The 24,010-nt window shown below is 43.8% G+C and overlaps 1 protein-coding gene across 1 annotated transcript in view; it reads left to right on the top strand.

The window, feature by feature from the left end:
• Positions 1-1,703: 1,703 nt before the first annotated feature.
• SFMBT1 (Scm like with four mbt domains 1) overlaps positions 1,704-24,010 on the top strand; it is a 73,893-nt gene continuing 51,586 nt past the window's right edge. Inside the window, exon 1 of the mRNA XM_064156531.1 lies at positions 1,704-1,809. The gene's annotated coding sequence lies outside the window, so the exon portion shown is untranslated. The remainder of the gene's footprint in view (positions 1,810-24,010) is intronic.

The following is a 24,010-nucleotide window of genomic DNA, read 5'->3' on the forward strand; positions in this document are numbered from 1 at the left end:
AGCGGATGGCCCGGGCTCGGCGGGAATGGGAGCGGGCGGGCCGCCGCCGGGCCGCGCTCTCCTTACCGGGAAACGGAACCTCGGGAAAACAACTCGAGGGGGCCCTGCCACGGGCAGCATTTCGGCGGCTGCCGAGGCCGGGGGCGGCTCCCTGACCGGGCGTGGACTCTGCTGTCCCGGTAGCTCCCTGTCGAAAGCGAGGGAAAATCACTCAGCTTTTTACTTTAAGCCAGTGGGAAACGGCGGTTTCTCATCCTCGTGGAGATCGAAGTCTCTGCCGTGAGGGTGCGTGGCCGTGCACATCCTGCTTGGTATCGCAGTGCCGCGCTCGGGAGAAACTTGGGCTCGGCGTGTCTCCGCCGTGCCACCGCATACAGACCAGGGGATGTCATTTGCCCGCGGGATGCGTAATTAGCAAGTTCACGGTTACACTGGTTCTTCCTGCCTGCTGTTAGCTCTTTATTCCTCGGTACTTCTTTACTTAAGAGACAAACGGTCACAGCATATTCCGTCCCGCCTGCTTTTCCCCACCCAACACTAAGTGCTAGTTGACGGCAACTAGTGTCCGCCACAACGCCAGGAGCACGTACGCACCAACAAGCCGCGCCGTAAATGTTCAGACAACGGTAAGGCGGATGCTTGTCGGATTGGGAGAGCCGGCGGCCGGCTAAGGGCCCGCCGCCGGGAACTGCGTTTCTCCCGGCAAGCGGAGCGGAGCTGAGCGCGATTGCACTGCTCCCGCCACCGTCACGGCCCGCCACCGTCTCGGCCCGCCGCCGCCGCCGCCGCAGCGGGCGGGCGGGCGGGCGGGCGGATGCGCTGCCGGAGAGCGCAAGGGCTTTCCGCGCTCAGCTCCCGCTGGCCTCCCCCGCTGCTTGCCACGCTGAACGGTGAGCTCGTTGCTGGCCAGTGCCTTGGTCTGGACCGCCAGCGCGAACTGGGGCGGAGGGCCGCTCCCTTTCCACCCCTCCGTCTCCGTCGCACGGGCAGGAGGAGCGCGATGTTGCACAACCCGCTTCCTTTTTCTTTCGCTTCGCTGCGCCGCGGGCAGCGGCAACGAGTGCATGGGGCGCCGGTCACCATCGGGAGCGGGGACACGGGACCGGTGCCGCTCGCCTACTCCCTGCAAACTGCGGCGCCGGTGCGGCCCGCTGGCTGCTCGGCCCCGCTCGAAGGGTTGCGGTCGCCACCACTCGCGAGGGCCACCACCGGGCCCCACGCCCTGACCGACGGGGCCGACTCATCTCCGAGGGAGAAAGGTGTTTAATCCCCGCTGAGGCACGGGGGGAATGGAGATGGGACCGCGCATCCCGCGGTAAGCACTGGCCGCCTGCCCACGGCGCTGTGCCCCTGCCCACGGCGGTGGAGCGAAGGCGCGCGGGCGGGGCGGGAACGCCTGCCTCGCCTCGGCCCGACAGAGTGGCGGCTGCGGCGCGTCCCGTTACCGGCGGCCAAGCTTGCGCTGCCCCCAGCACGGCGGGAGCAGGTGTCCGGGGGCAGCAGCCCGGGGCAGAGCGGCAGGGGCGGGGCTGGCGACTGGCCCCGTGGGGTCGGGCGGACGACGGCCCGGTGAGGGGTGAGGCCGGCGGCGCGGCATTGGACTCGGCGCACCCGCGCCAGGAGGGAGTCGGAGCGCCCGAAAAGCCGCGAGGGGAGGGGAGGGCGGAGGGGCGGAGGGGGGGAGGCAGGCGGGCGGGCGGCGGGCGCATGCGCTCTGGCGGGCCGTGCCATATTGGAATGAGGCAGTGAGCGGAGCGCCGGGGAGCCGGAGCCCCGGCAGCGGCGCAGGGCTGGAAAAACTCCCCGCAGGTGAGGCGGGTGGCCGCGGTGACTGTGCGCGGGCGGAGCGGCCTCGGGCGCAGCTGTTGGGAGCGTTTTGCCGGCGGGGCGCGGGGCCCGGCGGGTTTTTCCGGGCTCCCGAAGTTTGGATGCGGGAAAAAGGCGGCGAGGGAGGAGGAGGAGGGGGGAAGAAGCAGGCGGAGCGCGGCGGGGAGGCGGCGGCGGCGGCGGCAGCGCGGGGGGAGCGCGCCTTGGCCCGCACCGAGGAGCGATGCGCGGGGGCTGCCTGCCCGCTGCCGCGGAACTGCCCGCGCGCAACTCTGCGCGCGCCCGCTAGGGGCCCCGGCCCGCGGAGTCCCGCGGCGCGCTCGTGCCGAAGTTGCCCTCCTGGCCGGCCCCGCGCTCCCGGGGGACGCGCCCGGCCCTCGCCGCCCGGCCCGGCCCCCGCGGGAACTTTGTGTGCGCCGTGCCTCTGCCCCGCTGCAGCCTGTCTTTGCCCACGCCCGCGGGGGAGAGCGAGCCCACCGAGCGCCTCTCGCTCGCCCCCCTCCCCCTCAAAATGGCGGTGGAAGGGGACCTTTAAACCCCGCTCCGCACCCCCGCGGGCGCGGCCGCGCTCCATTCGGCGCGCCGCGCGTCCCGCCCGGGGCAGCGGCTGGCGTCGCTCCCCGTCAAGTGGCCCGTCAGCGGGCGGCTCTTCGTCTCCCGTTCTGGGTTGGTGGGTGTGAGGCGGGGGGGTAGAGGGGCGGGCACCGCCTCCGCGGCCGCGCCGCCGGCTCTCCCGCAGCGCCGCCGTCCGCGCTGCGGGGCCTGCGCTGCCGCGGGGCCGGGCATTGTGTGCGCGCCGCGCCCGCCGCCGTCGTTCCGCACCTCCGGCGTCTCCGCGCCCGGCGGCGCTCCGGCGAGCGAGAGCCTTTGTCTCTCGGGGAGTCGGTCTGCGCTGCCCGCCGCTTCTGCACCTGAAGTCATAAATCCGCCGCTGGTGACACTGCCGGGGAGGCCACTGAGGTGCCGAGGATGCCCCGGGACGCCAACTTCGCGCTGGGGATGAATCGGTGCTGGTGTAGCGGCTGCGGGGAGGGCTCCTGCCCGGGCAGCGCCCGATGAGAGCGGGAGAGCGGTATGCCCGCATAGGAAGGACTGTGCAAGTTTTCCGTCTGTGGCTTTTGCAAACTTGTTACCAGGGTCCCTCCCCTTCCCCCCTTCCACAGTGGAAATAATGAAAAGAGATGAAAAACAACACAAGCAGTTAATTGTGGATTTTGAACTACGTTTGCTATTGCAGTTCCGCGGGGCTCTTATTTATTTAGAAATAGGCCATTGCCGCGGGTTTCACGGTCGCATGTGTGCTTTAGCAGAACAATTACATCTACTTGGGAGAAACTTGTTGAAATTATAAAACGTTTTTACGTGATAACCTTTATGTCTGCCAGTTTTATCTGCTCTGACAGGAGCATTCTGGTGGGAGAGGTTTTACACCAAAAGGAAAGGCCTTCCTTACTGTTTCTTTGCTGTTCCTTTCTTCGTGGGAGCTTGGGTGCCCAGGAGGTTACTGTAGGGAACACTGTGCGGAAGTGCACTATGCGAAAGTCATGCTGGAGAAAATTATAACCCATCTTGTAACTTCAGAATTATCTTTGTTTTGCAACTTACTGAGTGTGAACTCGGAAGCATCTGGTTTGTCATAGTGAAAGTTGCTGTCGGGAAATAGCGTTATCCTTATTAGAGCAGGGGCTGTGCCTTGCAGAGCCCACAGCATCCAGCAGGATGGGTTCCTGATGAAGCTAAGGTCTGTGATGGCAGTTTCAAAATAGCCAGCTTTTTGGGCAAAGTGAATCAATGCTAAGATGAAAATACATTATTTAACTGAAAATATGTTTCCTGTGTGGTAGGTACTATTACTGATGTGGATTTTACAAACAAAAATTAAAAGCATGTCTGTCTAAAAGATCAAGGCTTGGTGGGCATCTTGCTTTTGATTCAGCTATGTCTTCTTTTGGTTGGTCAGTTGTTGCTGTGATTGAAGGATAAGAAAGGTGAGAGTGAAACCTAAGTCTTCTTAGAACCTGTGTTAGTGGAAAAAGTGAGAAGAGGCTTCTGGACAAGACAGGCAGAAAAGCAGAGTTAATAGACCTCACTCTACTTTTTTTTGACTCATGCATAAGAGTTCTCATAGAAGTGTGGGGAGAATGACTTTGCTCATGTTTGGTGTGTGGCCCTGCTGGGCAGTTACATGGGAAGGCTTAAGTAGCCTGTTAAAGCTGGCACATGCCTTCGCCACACGTGACAGCCATGCAGGACAGGTAGCTGAGAAGCAGTGGCAGATCCTGGTGATTATTGATCTATATGGGCTTTCCTTTTGCAGTTCTTCTCTCCTCTGCTATTAATTTCCTGCTATTGAATTATCTGATTCTTAAACCTGGCAGATCTAAGCAATTGCTGTACGGAGGAGAAAGATGAGTTAAGCATAAGATGACATGTTGGTGTCTGATACAGTTTGCATGGTGTAATCTTTATATTCTCGGAACCCTTTCACAAGTCTAGTGGGGAAGATATTAAAAGAGTATTGCAAAAATACTTTTGTCGTGGTATGTTTTGTTAGCTTGTTACAGAGGGTTTTATATTGTTGTTTCATGGCAGACCAGTGACAGGTCTAGACCTTAGCCTTTCTGTCATGCTTACTTTTGGAATCTGTTGTTGTTGGTAAACACTTTAAGGTCGTTACTGCGCTTCCCCCTGTGAAGTCTGACCATGTCATGATCGTCACATGGCGATGCAGACGTCAATACAGTCACTTTCCTTTCACTTCACTTAAGTAATTGTCCTACGAGTGATGCACTTTAGACACATGGCGACTTAATTATGTGAACAGGTTGACAGTGAAATGACTCATGCTAAATTCACTGAAGTGTCCTGTAAGTGCATGAGAAATTGAAACCTTGGAGGTGTTTAGTAAGGGGCATTTTGGAGAGGGAGTTTGTGATGCTTAAAAGCAGAGGGCCTGCATTACATCCATTGTCCCTATATTAACCTGGCGATTTCGGCATTACAGAATAGTCTCTGGATTTGGTTTCCTGACCTTTTAACTGTGCATTTCTGTGTCTTGTAGATTGATCATTGACTAAGAACCATGTAGCCTGTGTAAGTTACAAATGTTTTCTGGAACCAGAATGTCTTTTGTGCTGGCCATCTGACTCATCTTGCTTGATGATTAGCAGATTTTGTTTTGGTAGCTTTTGAGCATCAGTGTTGCTGCTGGTAGTGGACTTGACTTTGTGCCCATTTCCTTCTGCTTTTGGGAAATGGCTATCAGTGTTTAGGTCATAGGCATAAACTTTAAGTGGATGCTGTTTAAAGCATTTATTTGTTGTTTTTTTTTTCCTCTCTCAAGATTACTCCCTCACTTGAAATTCAGAGGATAAGGTGATAGGAGTTGATTTTTTTTGTTTGTTTCGTTTTGATTTTACTCAGATGCTTGCTGAAATTGTCCTGAAGGCAAGTGTTGTGTTAGTATGCAAGACCATGAAAGGAAGATTTAGCAGTTTGCATTCTCCCAAGTTTAGCAGAAGTTGAAAATGGGAGTAAATTTTAATGTTAATTATATCTTAATACTGTCTTATTTTAACAACCATGTCATCAGTCTAATGGTATTTTAAATGTAATTATATTTTTTTACTAACTTTAATCCATAATCCATTCCACTGCTTGGTTTTCTTTATAAAGCCTGTGAAAGAAGGCTCATTGCTCATTTGATTGTAAAATTATTTTGGTTATAAGAGTATAGAATATATTTTCTTATTTTTAAAAGACTTGGGTGTACATAAGACAGATAAACTTATTCACTCTGTATCCATGTTGATTTTTCCTTGCTTTTCCTTGACTTTACTGGCAGCCTTTGTGGATTGATGGTGATCATTGGAGAGTTATTATTGTTGTTGTTGCTGCTGTTATTGTGCTCCTCTTTTATGAGTGAGACTGTTTTTTAAGTCTTCTTAGCAAAGGCTAGTCTGTAGAATTGAAGTACTGCAACAAGAATTCTACTCTGCGTTCTTACTGGGGCATCTCTTAGGGGAATCATTTGTTTGAATATTTTAAGTGTTCCCCTATGAGAAAGCAGAGTGTGAGCTTAGGCTGGAACAAGATATTCTGCATATTACTTAGCACTCTCCAGGTAACTCTTCACGTCTCTGGGCAATTAGTGTATTTTAACTAATGTAAAACTACATAGTAGTTACAGAGTCCTAGATGAATGTTTTAAAAACACTCTGAAGATGGAAAGCTATAAGTCTTAAGGGCAGCTTTCTGCTTTATATGTTCTAGTGTATTAGATTATCACCCACAGACAGCACTGAGAAGCGTTTCACTGGGAACTGTGAACAACAAACAAGGCCTGGGAGCCACAGGACTGAGGAAGTCTTGGTCCCAAGGTCTCTTTCTTCCTCTCTCTCTCCCCCCACCTCTTTTTTCCCTGTCTTGCCTTCTAAGGATTCTCTGCAGTATCATCACTAATCTTTCTTTCAGTGAAGACAGTGATGTTTAGATTTCCTTTCCTTGTGAAAATAAGCATCTTAGTATAACACATGGAGCATCTTAATAGCATTAAGACCCCTGCTTCTCCATGATATTCTATTGACTAGGTTTGATGAAAAGCCATGTAAGGATGGGCAGAAAACTGTACATGTAGGCATTTCAAATTGATTAAATGAAGCTTGTTTTCTAAGAAAACTAGGGAAACAGTAATGTTAAAACTTGAGGTAAGAGGACCTCACCAAGTGTTGTAGTGAAACTGCATCTCTTCTGTGGATGTCTAATACTAGGATTTATTCTCTTCCAAACTGTCTTTTTTTTTAATGAGAGCAGCCTTACATGACAGTAGCTTTTTGCTGCACAGATTATTTCATGCAAACAGTGCTCAAAAGGGAGTTTTCCCTTCATTTCAAATAGATGGGAGCCATGCGTGCTTTGATTTGGCTTTTTTTTCACCCATTTGGGTTTGGCAGGTCAACTTGCCTACAGTTCAGGTGAGTTGCTAGTTACAGAAGTAATCTTAACAATTTGTTCAGATTATGTGGACATCTAAAATGTGATTATTGTCCCTAGAGTCACCCTGAGCAGTAGCTTGCTGCTTTTCAAGGTTGTTTATATTGCTGTGGCACTTCATTTATACTGGTTTATTTGCAGTTACACTTGAGGACACTCTTGTTCACTACAGAAATGATCTTTCTTCAAGCAGATGAGTTGGGAAGGAGACTAGTGGAATTTGATGTTATCTAAAAATGCTGAAGCTATTAAACTTTCTTTGAGATTCTCTGGGAGTACTGATGAGAGAGAGAAGAGATGGATCTTGGATTTTTTTTTTTTCTATAAGAGTAAACTATGTAGGGCTGAGTGACCTCCTCTCCCATTTTGGCTGATTGGAGTCAAGGACTCTTAGCGTATCTCGAGGAGTGCTCTGTCTTGCAGAATTGGGTCATTGGTTGAAAGTAATGGTATTGGGGGAATCCTGCAAGGTTTTGCTGTTTGTCACTTAATCTTTTTCAAGGGCATTAGGGACTGGGGCAGAGATACTGAAGTAGATATCAAGTGGACTGGAGAAGATTAACTCCATCTTGATGTATTTCAAGGCTGTACTCTTTATTCCTTCTGGAGGTGGGTGAAAGAAAGCCATAAATAGCACCTTCAGATTGGTCATTGTTTCCAGAAGAAACTGATCAAGTCAGGAAGTGGAGACACTTCCCCTCTGATGCTGGGTGTGCATTTATTACAAATGGCTTTCTAAATTCTGTGGCTGTCTTCTCTCTCCATACTGGAGAAAGTGATGCCTTGGCATTTCTGGCCTCTTTCTTAGTCTCTTGACCTGTAAAAATGTGTATAAAAGTAAAATTTTCTTTCTTACTTTTCTGTTTGTTTGTTTGGAGTTTTTTTGGTGTCTTGACTGAAATAAGTGCATTTGGGAATACCTGCCTCCTGAGGAATTGCAGTAATGTGCCTGTTTGCAGCTTGAGCATGCTTGCTCTCTGCTCTGTGCATGGGGAGATGTGGCCTCTGGTTTAAAAAAAGGAAATTACCTGTCTCATCATCATAGAACATAAAAAGTGTTTTAAATCGAAGGACTGTGAAACTCTATGATATTGTAAAGCCTTGTCTGAGACGAGAGAGAGTATTTTATAGGTATCTTTCTCTCATCAAAGCATCTCCATTTGAAAGGAGGCCACCGTTGGCCTGAGTGCTCATCAGCTTTGGTCTGAGAATGAAGATGTGGTGCTGAAAAAGCCCTGGTGTTTCCAAGTAGTACTGAAAAATGCTGTTGAAGCCCGACAAGTGTATGTATTCTATATATACACAGGCTTTCTCTCTACATACATAGAAATATTTTTCCTAATGTAAAGTTCCAGATGTGCCCCTATTCATGTATTTAGCACTTAACTGTTTGAGTGGTGTTTTAATGTAAATCACAAGCTCTGTACAAGAAAATTCTTAAATGTTCAGGTAGGAAACACCTAGCAGGCAGGCAGGGGGGAAACATGGGATGCTGTCTTGCTGTTGGGCCAGCAGAACTTGCCTAATTCACGTCCTAAAAGAGAAATTATTGAAAGCAGCAGTCCTTCCTTCCAGAATTAATTCTGCTTATTGCTCTTTAAAGTGTTACCATGAGGGTTAAACTAATGGCTCTAAGAAACAATGAGAGTGCAGGATCAGTCAGAAGTGTTACATATATAGCACTAATTGGCCAATTGAACCAAACTAATCAACTCCTTTTAGACTGATGTGACCGTAGGCACAGGTATATGAAAATCATTCCCTGCTTTCAGGGAAGATTTTGCTCCTTTATTTGCAAAACAAGACTTAATAAAGTTAACAGCGAGGCTTTTTAGTCCAGTGACCAAGAGTAAAAGTCTGCTTCTTGATGTGATTATTTTATAGCTTAAATTACTTGTTAAACTTACTTAATAGATTTGGAGGAGGGGGAAGGAAGTGGAATTTGAGTTTCTGTTGCTGTCATGACTGAATCTTAGTTGTTGAACTTAGTTTGTAGCACATTTAAGCATGTATTTTGTCATTCCTCTTAATGTAAACCAGAAAATGGCTTGGCTAAGTATGTGAATCTAGACATTATTGTGATGATAACTCAGTTCCAGATAGTTCTGGCCTTGCTTCAGTTGTAGATGGAGTATGGCCAACAGTTAGTTTGTTGTTGTTTTTTTTTAAACTGGTTTATCTTAGGTAATGATTGGAAATGAAAAAATCAGGGAAGATTACCACTTCTTCTTATCTTGGTGCAAAAATAGGACAGGAGAATAACAGCTGGAAGGAATAGGTAAGAAGGAAAAAACCCACTTAATTGCAGTTAATGTTTCTTAGTTTAACTCTATGTTCTTTTTAAATTGAAAACTAAGGTATCATTTTATTTGTATCTGCTTTCTCTGTGTGTGCTTTTAAGGCAAGAATATTACTTAGCTAGGTAATTGAAAATATAGGGTTTATTTCTTATTGGAGTCCAATTGCTGTCTGAAAGCAACTTGACATAAATTATAATGCTTATGATTAGCCAGTAAGAAATCAGCTTTTTATAGTAAACCTGTAGTTTTTATTTAATATTAAGTCTTCTGCATTTACACTTGGAAAAGAAGAAGGCTGAAATTTACTTGGAGCTGTTTTTAAGTTCTTGAGAACTTGCAGTATTACGTAGTTTGATATGCTTTTATTGAAGTCTTTTATATAAAGGCTTTTCTTTTGTGCTTACAGAGTTAATGACATCAAAATACATTTCATCAGACTTGATCACTCTTACATACAAATGTGAGTGAAAGATATTACAGAACAATCTAGCAACTGCCTGTCGACCAGCAGAGGCACCTCTGTGCATGAACTGCAGCACTGATGTTTCCAAGGAGCTGTTTCAGAAAGCTGGGTTATGGTCATTTCAGTGGTTGGGCTGGAAGAATCTTTGCAACAAGTAGCGTAGTTTGAATTTCAAAGATTTCTTTATTATCTGCACAAAAGGGAGAAATCAGTCTTGCCTCAGTGCAAAAACTTGATTTCTGATAAACGGCGTGGCAAAATCCACTTCATTGTGTCAAATTAACACTTGGAGAGCCTGCCTTAGCAGTGGGATTGGAAAGAAACCCACCAGCATAATAGCTGTTGGAGGTGGCTGAGAAGTTTCGGTGTTGCTGGAAGAAGAGCAGCCTCAAGTCTGATTTAAGTTGTGACAAGCATAAAATTTGCTGTAATGTGTCAGATCAGTAGGACACCTAGTCCCGTGTCTCACCTCAAAAGCCTTTTGAAATGATGATAAGAAGCAGTGAAGTAGAGCAGGATCTTTCTTGCAGTCAGTGATGCGGCTGTGCAGGCTGCGTAGGAACCAGTGATTTCAGCCGTTCACTGACAGTTTGTCTAATCCTTTCTGAATCCACTACTTCCTGTGGTTATGAGTCTGCACTTTAATTATGTGCAATATGAAAAGGTGCTTCAGTTTGTGTTTCTGGTTCTTGTGGTAGGAAAAATGGTGAATAACCTTTCCTTACTCTTGTTTCTCATGCTAGTTTTGATTTTACGTATATCTATTGTACTCTTCCACAGCTGCACTGTTAACTCAAAGAAGGAACCAGTTGTATTGTACAGAAGATGATGAAGCCTGTTCACAGCTTGTGTGTGTACATGGTGCTGGACTGGGTAGGACTGTTCCTCCTGGCTGTGGGTATTTCTTTCCTGTAAAATTGAATTACACTCCTATGCTAACAGAAATAGGTGTATTTCAAGCCTCTGATCTGCTTTGCTACTTTTCTGTGCATCTTCTAGCCTAGCTGTGGCTGTTTGACACCAGCACTACTGCTGTCTCAAGGTGCTCTGAATTTCTAGAATTGTAGCACAGTGTTTTCTTCTCCCTTCTTTGGGCTCTTGATGAGTTAATGGAATTGATACTCCAAGAGGCTTATCCATAACCATTTCAAAATCCTGAGTTGCAGTAGCTAATTTAGATCTCATTGTATAGGTGAGGTTATTTTTTTCTCCCATTCTACTTTTAATTTCATCTTCTGTTATCTTTCTGCAGTTCTTGGTGAACTCCATTTATTTTTTCATCTCTTGACTAGTAGTCTGCTGTCTCAAAACTTTGCACTTATTTCATGTTTGTGTGCTTCTTTTGAAAAGAAGGGCTCCACACAGACTCCTCAGTCCTCCTTGTATTGTGAAAAATTACTTCTTCTGTCATTGCATCCTGTCTTTATAATTGGCCTTTAAAGTATGAGATGATCTTCCAGTGGACAGTAGTAGCTCTTGGAAAGACGATACTGTGTCTGTGAACACCAGGCTTGCAGAATTAATGGTGCTCTGAGCTTCTCACAGTATGTGCTGGTCCAATGTTTTTTCTCTCTTCTGTTTCAGGTAGATATTTCAAAGGACATGGGCAGCAGTATGCCAGGAGCTCGGGGGAGATGTGCATGGGGGTGTGCTGCCTTTTGGGTTTACATGACCACAGCTTCTGTTGCTGGGCTTTGGGCATTCATAGAATCAGAATGGTCTGGGTTGTAGGGGAACTCCAAAGGTCATCTAGTCCAGCTGTCCCCTGCAGTCAGCAGGGACATCCTCAACTAGATCAGGTTGCCCAGAGCCTTGTTGAGCCTCACTTTGACTATCTCCAGGGATGGAGATGCAGGTGCTTTGCAGAGGAGAGGAGAAGGAATTAAATAGTATGAAAATAAATTGCATCCTTGCAGCAACACTAATACCAAAAAAAGCATTTTCATATGCAAAAAAATTAAATGAACAGTGCTAATATAGGAGATTTTTCATTGTGGTGGTGGAGGATATAGGAACTAGAAGTGCTGACACTACTTGTTAGGTATTCCTGTTAGTTTTTGACTACCCTTTCACCTGAGGTGACCATTAAACTTGGTTTTGGCCTTAATGCTCAGCTTGTGTTGTATCCTTAGTAAAACTCTTCTTGATAAGTTCTTTGTTGCATTAGTTTAATTAAATGATGAAACTTCATTAAATGAAGTTACCTTTGACTGGGTCTGCTGAGCAGCAGGTGGTATGGACTTTTAATGTTGGTGTTTTCAGTATTTAAAAAATCTAATTCTGAACTTCCTGAGCTGTGAAGTTTTTAAAGTGCAGTTGTTCCAGACTTCATAGACCCACGAAGCCCACATGCTATGGTGTGAACAGATCACTGGTTACTTCCATTTGGAAAGTAGCAAAATGAACATCCCTGGTCCAGAGGAGCGATCAGACCAGCCTCCTTGTAGGGTGCTCCATAGCACTCTCTGTCTGACACCACAAGAATGTGGATTTTGCATTTAGTGGGACTAAACCCCAATCCAGAGCATTTTTATTCCACATCAATTACTTCTCCACAAGGTAATAAGTATGGTGGGGGTGACTGAATGGAGAAGCCAGAAAAGTGATTTCATTTTGCTGTAAATGAGTGTTTTTCTGTCGGTCCTTTAAAAAAGAAATCAATTCATTATTTCTCTGAACCTCAGCAATTTTCTGTTCATTTTGTGGCCATTCACTTCTGAGTGTGCCCAGCTCTGGTGCAGAGGAACAACCTTTTCATCTTGTGTTTTTAGAAGACTATTTTCTTAACCATAAGGGCTAATAAAATAAGTACCTTACAAGAATTAAAGTTCAGGTACTGTAGAGGTGTTGACCTCAGCTTTGGAAAACATTTAGGGAGCATTTTTTTCTAGACCAGTTCTTCAGTCAATTTACATGCTTGCTTTACAGAGAGATCTAATAATTCCTTTTTTTAAACATTCTTGTTGCTCCTAGAAGTGATCATGGCAGTGCTTGTCTGTGCAATTTCTGGTTGCAGCTGAGGGCAGCACTTAAGTGCGAGATGGTGTAATTTACATCCAGTGCTGCACTTTCCACTTAATGTTTTGCTAGCAACTCCATATCCGTACTGAGCAAATCAAAACAGACTTGGGCTGTCAGCAGAGATGTTTCTTAAACACAACCAGACAAATCGTTTTCTTTTCCACTTAATCAAGAGTATATAATTATAATGTATACAGTTATTTCTAGTGTTTTTAGCACTTAACTTCCATGGGTCTACTGCCAGATGCAGAATACTGACACAGAGGAACAAAATCTAGGAGGCTTTAAAAAAAACAGACTTTTAAAGGTAGTGTTTTCAGGATGAGGGTATCCTTTGATTTTTATGAGGGACTGTTCTTCTTGCATCCTGCTGTAAAATTAAAATACTGATTTAATAATCACAACTACTGATTCAAAACTTGAAGAGTTTTATCTTATTTTGTGTTTGTCTGTTAACAACAGAAATAAGGCTGCATGTGCCACTAGAGTGATGCCTGAAAAAAATATGCCCTGAACCTTGCAGGGGAGGTGCCACAAAAATAATTCAATATTAAAACAAAGTATGAATTTGCAAACACTCCTTACAACAGTGTAAATATTCCAGTGTCGTCAGCATCAAGCTTTGAAACTCTACTCCTAAAAATAGAGGAATCTTTTTTCAGTTGCACTGTGCCTTTTGAGCCCTTAGGCTCAAGTCTTGTTTTTCTCTCTGTATGAACAGAAGTGCAAAAAGAAAAAAAACATCTTAAAATGAGAACAGATTTTCATGTAATTTCACCGTTCCTGCTACTGAGGTAATAACATCATCGCTTACTGTGAGCTCTTCACTAAAACCCAGTGCTATCACAATTCTTAGGTCTCTAGGCCCGTTAATGGTCTTGTGATTTGAAACTTGTGTGGTTGCAAGCTGTTGTCTTTTTTTGTTTGATTTTTTTAAAGCTTTCAGTACTTTTTAATGGGAGGAGTGTGAAGGAAGCATGTCAGTTAATGAGCACTAACAAAAGGCAAGGCCATTTTTTGGTAGCATTGCCTAAAGAGAGAATCCCATGATTTAGCACAGCTCCTAGCACTCTAATTCCGTTAAGGAGGGAAGGAAGGGGAGAAAGCTGTGTTTTGTAATCATAGTTTGTATCTGCAAAGTTTGGTTGGGTCTTAGTAGTAACTCAAACAGAGCTTTAGTAAGTTAAAACAGCATTTCAGTGGGCAGTGAGAAACAGTTCGTAAGCTACAGTTTGGTTCCCTGTTAGAGGGTTTGAAAATCATGCTTGGTTGAAGATGTTCCAAAATCAAGTGTGGGGACTTCTGAAGATTATTTATGTTGACATCTGAAGTCTCTAAGAATTAATCAGTCCACTAAGACCTATACTGGCTTTATAACCATCCCAATGTGTATGTTATTCTCAGTTTCTGGACTTAAAATGCCACATTTAACGCCTTGTTGCTTGAAAATGTTTTCTCAGCCTGTTAGCAAACTGAACTTGTGCACAGGAAAGACTAGGGGCTAGGGTGCTTCTTTATCACCTGAAGTGTACTAAGTAACCCGGTCTGCAAGGTTAGAAGTAACCATATTTCTGTGGTTTTAGCCTCTTAGTATTGCTGCTTGCACATAATGTTAAGAGATGTGCTGGCAGTGGAACTGAAATAGTGGCCAAGTTCTGCACTGTAAGTAGTAACAGCAGGGAAAAGGTTTTCTTTCCACATATGGAAAGTTAAGTGTCAGAGCATCAGTCAGGAAAGTGTATTAGTGACACAGTGGCAGTTTATTGAAGCCAGCTTGTCTTTATGAGGTTTGTTGGATCTTACAAACAGAATGAAGAAGGTATTATGGGACTCGAATCTGTAATTTCAAGTAGGCTGTAAGTGTCCCCTATAAATAACTGCTGGTTGAACAGAATTTTTTAAGCCCTTGTGACAGCTTGCAACATTGATATTTCTGGGATCCCTTCAGCTATAAAAGGGTTTTTTGGTGGTTTTTGTTTGTTTGTTTGTTTGTTTTTGTCATTACTACAATGTCCCTCCTTTAGATACTTACTTATTTCCATTAAAAGTATGTTTGCTAATCTGAGCTGGAACCCTTTTAAAACAGAATGCGAATGAAATCTTGGGAAACAGTGGGAGATCTCAGGAATCTGCAGTGAAAGGAGTGAACTCTGCCATCCACAGCCTTTTATGAGTAAAGTTAGCCTTCTAAAGATAAAAGAAAATTCAATTACAAAGCAAGAAGGAGGGTGAAGGAGTGTAATTAAAACACATAATCCTAAAAACAACAAGAACAGCGCTTTTTCATGTTATACTTAAAGCAGTCTGCTTTGTGTTATGCAGTTGCTATTGCCTAAGATTATTGATTTAGTTTCCTAGGGGAAACACTTTTTGAGAGGATGCAAAAAGGATGACGTGTGCTGGTGTAACTGGCAGCGTGATTTCACGCAAGCCTTGTACTTGGGGGCAGCTCAGTGAAGGTTTTTCCTACTTGCTAATCTTTAAGGAGGGGGGGGTGGGGAAGCAGAACGCGAAGTGCTGCTTCTGCTTTTTTTTCGCACGCTAACAGCAGTTGTCCTGTCGGGCGGAGGATGAGTGCTTCAGACAGCAGGGGAAAAGGCAGCCCGGGGTCAGCTGCTTCTCTCCTGTTACATCCACACCACTGGTTGTTTCCCCAAGTTCAGTAGTCTGGATCCTGATAAAGTTTGGAGTTCCAGCTCGGATTGAAGAGTGCCTGGAATCTCTGACAGTGCAAATGGCCTGAGGTCCAGCTGGGGCTGGGAACTCCCAAAGTCTTTTTAGTTTGGCGATAAATGCCAAGGCTGTGTTGTGGTAAACACACCTCTGCTCTGCCCGAGCGCTTCTCCGCTCCTTAGCTGCTTAGTCTTATGCTAATGGGAGAGTTAGATTAGAGCACCTATCTTCTTGGTGGTGCAATAGTCCCTGGACAGAGCTAGGAAGAGTTAATTACCGGGACTGGCTTTTATGATGAAAGTATTCCGAATCCATCTAGGGAGGGATGTTATACGTACACAGGCTGCCCTGCTCACCGCAGCTGTGTGTTAGAAATGAGTACCTGTAGGTGTGTGAGTAACTGAAGCTGACAGGCTGTCCCTCTTCTGGATCTCATTCCTTCAAGAGCTGCAGCTGGTTTGATTTCACAAACGTGGATGATGTCTGATTTGATGGAGAGAGAGAAGCTGTGGGAAAAGGTGGGAGGGAGCTGGCAAAAGAAAAATGAAGATGAGTGTAGAGATCAGGATAGAACATGAACTTCACAGTCAAGAGGTTTCAGAATGTCTTTTGAATGCTCTCCTCTTATGCTCTGAATACCTTTTAAAAACTCATGTCTTTCCCAATACTCTGGATTTAAGTATTACAATTTCTTTGGGCTATTTAATACTTTAGATTGATAACTTGATAAAATATTAGTACTGCTATTTCCTGAGTTATGTTCATGGAAAAAGAAAGAAAATTCTGTGAAGGATATTTTGAACTACTGTAAAGAAAGAGTGGGAATGTCTTATAGTAGTTGATGTGCATGTCCAGTTCTCTGCTCAAATACTGTGTGCAAGTGTACAGAAAAATTGCTGCTTCTATCAGTACTAAAAAAAAAGGGGGGGAGGGGGCAATGCAACTTTTGTAATGGGTTTTCATAGTCAAAACCTGGTTTTCCCTCGTTTAATGTTTTACCTGGTATACCCTATGCCCTGTTTATCTGCTGCTCTAAAAGTAGCTTGTACTGTCAGTTTATTTCATTTGATAGAACTAAGGATTAAAAAAATAGGCAATTAGAAACTAAAAACAGCTTTGCTTTTCAACTGGAGAAGGCAAGTGGGTAATCACACTGCTCAGATGAACAGGTTCCTGGAATCAGGTTGCAACCAGTGCATTTGCATTTTTGAAACTAGAAAAAAGGCACAATCCTTTTCAGAAATAGTCACTGAAAAAAATGTATCTGCCAGAAATGAGTGTGCTTGTTTTCTCCTCCTTTGGTAGGAAATGCAAGTGGAGGAACCTAACCATGTGAATAATAACAGTCATGCATTGAAACACTTGTGTGTGGCTCAGATCCTTCCCTGTGGATGTATTTTTCTGGTGGCTCATGTCAGATGCAGAAGCCTGGGCTTCAGTTTGAAACTGGCATTTATTTCCCAAACATACTTCTTGCATTAAAGGTTTCACAGTAGTTTTTAAATTACTGTAGACTTTTGAAGAACTTCATCCACAGTGGGTTTGATAATTATCTCTTGGCACCTGTAAAAGTGAAGGAAGGGCAGACTGTGATTTGGAAAATGTTTTTAAAAATGAGTACTGTGAAGACATTGCCTTAACTCTGCTGCTAATAAGCCAGTGCAGGGCTAATCCTTAAGATTTGCTATCCTGTTCCCTTCAATAATTGTAAACAAAAAAAATCACCAACATTATTTTAACTTAAACTTCATTTAAACTTCTCTGTATTGTTACTCCTTTACATCAGTCAATAATGTTTCATGTTTGGCTGTTCCTCTCCTCCTCTCTAGGAAGCTGAAGTGATAATTAACATTCTCTTAGTAATTTTTCATTATATATTGGTTAATTTTTAATTTGAAAGGTAGAGGGAGCTGGGAGCTTAGGCTAAAACTCTCCTTATCAAGGTAGACACTGTAATCTTACTAGATAGATACAGCCTAACATTGGAAAACCAAGGCATTGCTGCTTTCTTTGTCCTCGTACCACTCTCTTCTTTGCAAAATGGGAAAGCCTAAGCAGACTGTATATAAACAAAATAAAGGCTGAAATCTTCTGTCATGAAAATAACCTGGAGTTTGCAGTAACTTTAGTTCAGAGTTGCAGCAGATAAGAGATGTAATGTGCCTTGTGGGGTTTTCTGGGTTGCCTCTCAGGTTTTAAAAACTGAAATAGAATATTGTGTTAGAATAGAAACAAGACTGTATCTACCTGAATCTAAGAACCCCTTAAAACTTGTACCAACTGACGTGAGGAACATTAAGAGAGTTCATGTTCACTGATTCATGCTATTGGTGTGCATTGGGGCAAGAGCTGTAGTGTTATAGTGAATACAGGAAAGGAAGGAAGGAATCTGAAGGGAGGATTCTGAATGTTACTTAGTGGAAGGGGAGATTTTAATGCATGGGAGAACGCTGTCTGTACCTGCACCTTGCAGGTTTGATTTGGAGAGCCTTGCTTCCCAGAAATAACACTAAGCCAAAGTGAGAAGACCTGGAACGAAGTGACTGTGGCTTAATGTGCACATAATGCACAACATGTAATGATCCATTTTTATTACCTGCCAGCTCTTTGTTGCTTGAAGACCTTCTGTAACAATTTTTCCCTTGTGAGAACAAAAAAGGAAAATTGTTAAGAAAAATCCTTGAGTTTGGCTGTTGCAGCTTTTCAGTCATTGTTATATGTGTGTAATTGCAGCGAACATGTTCGCCTCTTCTAGTTAAAGCAGAAAGGAAGCATATCTAATTTTTATTCATGCCAGTTAAGCCTGGTTTCTGGCCAATATGAGGAATGCAAAGAACACATGCAGGGTGTTGCTACTTGCTACTGCCTCATAGTACCTGCCTTACTTCGTATTAGGCTGTTTTACAAATACCACATCAGTGGGTTTTGACCTTCCAGCGCACGCTGCTGTCATGCTGGCAGCCTGGAGTTTCTTCACACACAATTTCTCTTTCCATCAAAACCAGTTTAGTAACAGGTGTCCTCTTACACCTTATCTCTGCTCTCCCTTCCTTACGGTGCAGCTCAGCTACAACAACAGGGGCTATTCTTAGGCTGCATTAAGTGTACATGCAAGATACTTATGCTAATCAAACTGGGGACTAGTTCCTAGGTGAGATTTAATGTCTTCCAAATCCCTTGAGCCATGCAACTTTCTTGACATAAATGTCAGGTGGCCTTTTCAGCTACTTGACCGTGACCAGTTGTTGGTGTGCAGAAACTTGTATTATGTGCAGAATTCCTATTTTCCCCTTTACTTAATTACACTTTCTCCTTAATCATGAGACTTCTTCTTGTTCTGACGGTGTCTTACTCTCCTCCTGAACTTACGTAATCTTGTTTTTCTGATGTTATCATCAAACATATGAAAAGCAGAAAGATATTTCACTGAGCAGGTGAAATGCCAGATATTAGATCTTGTTTAATCTGATATCTGAGGCAAAACTGTTGATAGATATGTTCTAATAACTTTATAAACATTTCAAGGTTTATCACTTAATACATTTGAATAACTGAGATGACAATCAGAACTTAGTGTTGGATTAAGTGCTCCCTGGAGGTCATGTAGAAAACTGGGTAGAAATTTTGAACAAGGAAGCTGTGGTATGATTACTGCTAAGAGTGCTAACATATTCCATATGCTTTAAACTATACCAAAAATCTGATTGTTTTGACCCAGCTAAGATTTGCAATTCCTCCAAGTTCTGATTACATTATTATTTCCTATGTAATATTACTTAATCATGGTGTCATGCTGCTGGACTTCTCTTGCAGGGTCTCATTCACTCTTGCGGCTAAAGTGGTCTGTATGGATTAGCTTTGCCTGTGGGAGTCTGCAGTGTAGATGGAGGTGGTTTCAGAATTAATTAAAACTCTTTTGAGCTTTTCCTTTTTAAAAGTTACCCTTAATATTGCCTCTTAGTAAGAATGCCATTTCTAGGAAAAAGTTGATGCTATGAATTCCAATAGTTGTACAGCAGCATCACTTCAGGTGTTCTCACAGAAGTCCCATGTGGCCTTGCACACCTGAGCTGAATTCACTGCTTTCTGTCTGCGTCAGAAGGAAGAGGCTGTTGTGAAATAGGAGCAGAATACAAACCAGTGGTAGGCACCTGTCCTCTCTTGGGACGTCTGACACAGTTGTTTGGTAATTTACGGTAGTAGTCTGAGTCTCTAGTAATTAGAGATTGGATGTGAAGGCTCTGATTGTACCTGGGGCATTACCCATCTCTGCCACCAGACAGTTGGGCTTCTTTCGCAGGTTGCCAGTAAGCGGTGTAATGAGTTGCTTTAAATGGGGTGCTCAAAACACTGCCAGACATTGTTTTGCCGTCTGCAGACAACGCTCCAACATTAAGTCTTTAGTCTGGTGCGTCAGGGAAGACGTAGTACATGCTGTTAAAATAGGAGGTTATTTTCATCTTTACTATTTAGAGGAGAAGAACTGGAGTGGGTGTCAGGAACTCCATATTGCTAAAACAGTGAAGTGGCAGTGAGGAGTAAACCGAATCTCTTATTTCCTCTTAACAATTCCCCAAGAGCATTTGATTTCAGTAGTTTTTCTTTAGATACTGATAGCAAATTAATTTAGTTATAAATTAATAAGCCATCACAACATTTAATTTAACTCCCACTTTATTTATCCCTATTGCACTTATTGTCTTTATCATCAGTGCTGCTGTAAATTGTGGAAACTAATTTTGTGTATCCTCTGCCCACAATCTCCTGATAGCAAAGTACTGCACAGTCTGTGCTACAGTGATGACTAAAAATCACTATAACAGGCTTGGGCTGGTTTGGGGTGCTTTTGGGAGCTTGGCTCTTTTTTGTTTGGTTGGGTTTTTTGTTGTTGGTTTGAGGGGTTTTTTTGTAGGCATCTATTTAAAATCTAAAGAAAGTTTCTAAAATACAGTGTCATTTATTTGCCTTTTGGAAACTTACAAATTCTTGGTAATAGGTGTTTATGATGCAGTCTCTCTGTCTTGACTGTAAATGTACCAGCTATGGAAAAATTAACGTGGGCTTTTGCGTTACAAGGAAACAGTGAAAGCAGAGGCAGGCAGCCGGTGTGTGCTTTGCTCCAATCGAGAGCATGCCCAATGTCATGCAGTATTGCTAATCTAATCTAAATTGTCTATGTTCAGTGACAACTAGAACCAGAACTCATTACACTTTCAGTGACGTGGATTAAAATGAGAATATTTTGTGTCTGCCGAGCAGTTCTGTGACAGTGGTGGACGTAATCACCTGGCTGCTCTTCCCACAGTCTAGGTGTCTGATCAGTTAGATGAAAGCTGGCTGTATGCATGCTGCTCAGGCATTGATGGTGTTACATGCGTGGCACTGCTGCTGCTTGCTTGGTTTTATATGTGCTTGTGGTAGTAGCAATAACGAATGTGGATCAGAGAGGTCAGGCAGTTTAAGAGCAGCTCTGAATTTTAACTTAAAGTCCTAAGCAACATTTGGCTGTAACTTCTTTGATCCCTAGCTGCCTCCTAGGAAGATGGTAGCCTTTTGGGGAAGCTTTTCTGATCAGAGTATATATCTGGAGGCAGTGAAAATACCTGCAAACAGCCAGCCTGAGAAAAAAAGCCATCCAGATTTCCTCACTTTTCTCACTGTGTTGTCCCCTGCTTGGGAGGGAGGAATGTATCTCTCTATTTAGATTCCATCCTTTTCTCTCAGGCAGCTCTAATGTGTATTATTTTTGTCTTTTCTCCCATTTAAGAAGGAAGTCAAGACAAAGGAGACAAACTGGCTGATACACCGTGGTTTAATTTCCTTGCTTTTAGAGGATTATAGTGGTAGGCAAGCAGCATGCTGCGGGAAAGATGGACTATCATACTCCCATCTCTAGAGCTTGGCTGCGGCTAGCAGCCAGCCACCGTCTAGCTGCTCTCTAGAGGCAGCAGCCTATCTTGATATGCTGGGCAATAGCACATCTTTGAACTCGTAATTGACTGCTCTTTAGATCTTTTACACCTGTGTTACTCTGAGCTGAGGAGAAATTGTCAGTGTTTGCCCATCCAAACCAGATCTAACACAGCAAATCAAAGGCAAATGAAGTAAGCTTCAATTAAAATAAAAGAATGGTTGTTCAAGAAGAAACATGAAGTAAAACCCATGAAACCACTTTTGTATCCTGAGCAGTGAGTGAAATGGCCAGACTGAAGTACAGTTGAGTTTATCAGGTTGAACAACTGGTGCTGTGTCTGCCAGGAGGCAGCAGAGGACTGATTGCTGTGTCTGTGCCACTGCTGTGGTTTATCAAATGTTTTTTCTGCTTAGCCAGAGCAGAAGGCTCACAGATGATGCTTAACGGCTGATGGCATTCCCCAGCTGGGGGCTGACTGCTGCGGTAATGCTGTTGTGATGGATCTGACTTCTTCAGCATAATGTATATCATTTTCAGGTCAAAGCAAGTTGATTTTTCTTTTTCTGAGTAATCAGATCCACGGATCTGGTCCAGCTGACTGTGTCATACAGAATAGATGTTCAAAGCTTTTGATCATTCTAGATAAATTGTTCTTTCCCATTCTGTTGAGCAAGTACTAAGAGGAAAAAGGAATATATACATAGAGCTACATCACCAAAAACTAACACCGAATTATCTTGACAGTGGACATTTTGGTTTTTTCATCTGAAGGAAGCTTTAGAGACAGGCTTTCTGTTTGTGACAGTGACTGATGGATGCAGCCCAGAGACTAAACTGTAAATTGGGTCTCATATTGATTCAGTATGTCTATTTGTGTACTTTACAGGGGGAGAAGGGAAAAGTTTGGTCTGCTGAGCACAGAAAAATTTTCATGTAACGCTATTGTGTGAGTGAAACAACTGTTTTCAATATATCTTGGTTTCAGTTTGTGTTCCTGGTCCATGGTAAATGAAGTTGTGGTTCCTTTAAAAGCAGGTGAAGTGAAGATTTTCATTTAGCACAAGAAGCTGAAGTATGCTTCTCAACAGTTGGTTTTTTTCCCCTTGGAACCAGCATAGTTACTGTCAGATATAAGTTCACTTGAGTTTCGGAGGTAGCAGACTGTGCTATAGTGTAAACACAGCTGCTATCCAGTAAAATAGCTTCAGTCTTCTCTAAAGTATACAAGTTCAGTGTCAGTGTAATAATAGATGCTTATTTTATTAACTGTTAATCTGCCTGCCAGCTCTCTCAGCAGACTGGGATGGTGAAGTATGCATATGCCTGGCCTTCCATGAATGGATAAAGGACACACAGAGTACTGCTGGAGCTTAAATCAAGCATCTTCTGGTCACCCAAAGAAATGACTAGAGAGGTTCCTTCCTCTGATTGTAGGATGGAAAGAGAGCATGTAATAATACACAAGCCACATTATTAATGCTGGTTAAGTTACTTTATGTAATATGCTTGAATGTTTGGTACAGTTTTATGTACTTTAAGTACCAGCATTGATAAGGTCATCTTGTGTGCAGCACTGAATGGGAAACTGCTCAGGAGCAATTAATCAAGTACTTGTGAATGCTGATAGACATGACTGCTCTGAGTGCTTGTCAGTGCTGCTGTCATCAGGGAAGCAGAGGTAACCATCATCTGTATAGAACTTCTCATTACCTTTTTTTTAATGTGTCACTGTATGAACACCTGTGTTTCTTGTGAATCTTTTCCTCATTGATAAAACTTTATTTTTTAGCTTATTAAGGACAGCTTACCTAATACTAAATTAAATAGCTCATGATCTAAATGATACAACTTAGCTGATAAATGTAAACCCTTGCATGGCTGTGCTTATTTCATATAACCTGGGCAGAATTGTTCTCTCACCAGAAGCACCTTTAAGGGGAGATGCGAGTGCTACAGAATGCTCTGCCAGTCTACCCAGTGGCAAACACCTGAAATTTTACTGCATGGTGGCAGAACAAGCTTGTGCCTAAGCCTCTGCTGCACATCCTATCTCAGCAAAAACAGGATCACTGAGCCATGTGCTGTGCTGCTTCAGGCGCTGGTGTTGCAACTTAATTCCTGCTTGAAAAGTTTTAGTATTTCATGTCAATGAAGAAAGTAAACATTTTGTTACTCCAAGCTCTGTGGTTTCTGATCTGTGCTTGAATACTTCTTGTGATTCCATCAGAGTGGAGCTTTTGCTCCATCATGCTGTAGCAGGCAAAATGAGTGTTGCTGCCCCATCAGACTGCAGAGTCAATGCATGTTGTATGATAGCCAGGATGATGTGACACTCACAGATTTAGAAATAGCTGAAGTTATGGAACCTCATTCATCTTTCCTGCAAGATTTGAGTGCTCTACCTGCTTAGGAAGGTGAAGGGGATAGTTCTTACAGATTTTATAGACAAGAGTCTTGAATTTTAACCTGGACACAGTGTCCCATCTGATTCTTTTCTCCAGAGGAAAGTTTAGTATGAGGTAGGGATGAATGAGTGGGTGTGGAGCTGCCTTTTTTGAGTAGTGCAGCCTTATTTTGTTTAATTATGTGTGGAGCTGTTGCCAAGTTGAAAGAGTGCTCTGAGGTTTTTTAAAGACAGGCAAGGGGTGCAGTCTAGAAGCAAACATCTTTTTGAGATACATTTCCTTGTACCGTGTTGAAGCTGAGCCCTGAGAAGCTGCCATTCTCAAGGAGCGCCTGACCTTTTCTACCAGATTCCTCTTCTTTCTGTAACATCAAAGGTTCTCCTAGCACATGTCGAGGCAAGAACTTATTTGGACA

Source organism: Pogoniulus pusillus, chromosome 16 (assembly GCF_015220805.1).
Source record: "Pogoniulus pusillus isolate bPogPus1 chromosome 16, bPogPus1.pri, whole genome shotgun sequence".
Classification (NCBI taxonomy): domain Eukaryota; kingdom Metazoa; phylum Chordata; class Aves; order Piciformes; family Lybiidae; genus Pogoniulus; species Pogoniulus pusillus.